Raw genomic sequence first — 1,744 nt, forward strand, 5'->3', positions numbered from 1 at the left:
AGAATCATTTTCATTTCAATCAAGAAATCTATTTCAATCCAGTTCATTTCCAGAGTTAATTGATGAAAATGAAGATGAGACTCTTTCTCTGATTATATGATTTGAGCTTATCTTTATAACTCTCAGAGCATAGTTCATACAGGCCTTTTCAAATCTAATAGCAAAAGAAGGAATTGAAGCTTCAATTTTCATTACTTTAATAGAAGATGATTTGAATACTCTCAGAATTCTTCTCAAGACTCTGTTTTACAGACTTTGAAAGAGTTCAGTGAAATTCCCTTGATTATTTCATCAAACTTAAACTTCATAATCAGCTACTGATGTAATACAGGCTATATATAACTGTCTCATAGCCTGGAAGAATAGACCTCTCTCTGTATTTGATAGTCTGATTATGTTATTCAATAGTCTTTCTGCCTTGACAGTTCTTTGTTGAATGTGATATTTAAAGTTCAACTTGAAGTTTAACCATACTTCTAATTATTTGATATTTACACTGAGTTTAATCTCTCTATTTAAAAGAGATAGAGACAGTTCTTTCTCATTGAATCTAGGAAAGAAATGAATTAACTCAGTTTTATTCATATCAAATTGAATTTGATTGATATCTGCTCTAACAAAGATTTTCTTTACAGTTTCTTCAATCACTTTCAAATTCTCTTTGATAGTTTTTGAGCTGTAGACTAGATCAATATCATTCATATAACTCAGAGATCTCACTATTCTCATATTTCTATTCTTGAATAGATATGCAGTGTATATTACAAATAAAATGAGTGAGATTGAAGATTCTTATGATACTTCTATTTTTATCTCAGTCTTATCTTGTTTCATTCCATCAAAAAAAAGTTGTATAATTCTTTTAGATATAAAACAGTTAACTCATTTTATTAGAGAAAGTGACAGTTTTAACATCTTCAATGTCTGAATTAGCTTTGACTTTGAAACATGATTAAATGCTTCTTTTATATCAATAAAAACTGCAGTTGAGACCAGATCTTCATGCTTTGCTATTTAAATATCATGAATAACTGAGATAACAGTGTCAATTACATAACACTGTTTTCTATCCCTTATTTATTCACTGAATAAAAGAGAATTACTGACAGAGCTTATAAAAGATAGTTGAGTAGCTATTATCTTTTCTAAAATCTTTTCTAGACAGTTCAATAGAGATATTACTCTATATAACTTAGAAATCAAAGTTTTTCTATTAGGCTTTGTAAGAATCACTTCAGTGACTTCTCTTCAGCATTCAGAATGATATTCATTTTTCAAGAGATTGAAAAAGAGCTCAAAATATTCATTCTTTAAGTAGGAGTATGTATTTTGAATAATTAAGTGATTAATTGAATCAGGCCCTGCAGCAGTCTTAACTGAACTTGAGAAAATAGCTGACTCTAATTCATCTTGAGTAAGATCAGGCCATTCTCAGTCATTTTCATCAATATAGTTAAGAAGTGATATATTCTCTTTCTCTGAATCTGAATCTGATGAGTATTGAAAGAGAGTTCTTATAAAAGCTTGACATTTTTTCTCAAAAGAGTTTGCTGTATATGATTCATTCTGAAACTTATATTCTACAGTTGAAAGTTTTGCTACACTTCTTGTTTTAGTATAGTTAAAAGCTTTAAAAACTTCCTTCTCTTGTGCTTCTTCAAGAAATTTATTTCAGCAGTCTGTTTTAGCTTTTTTAATATCTGAAAAATATTCATTTCTGACAGCTTTGAACTCTTCATCAGAT

The sequence above is a fragment of the Blastomyces gilchristii genome (assembly GCF_000003855.2).
Source record: "Blastomyces gilchristii SLH14081 genomic scaffold supercont1.1, whole genome shotgun sequence".
NCBI classification, from domain to species: domain Eukaryota; kingdom Fungi; phylum Ascomycota; class Eurotiomycetes; order Onygenales; family Ajellomycetaceae; genus Blastomyces; species Blastomyces gilchristii.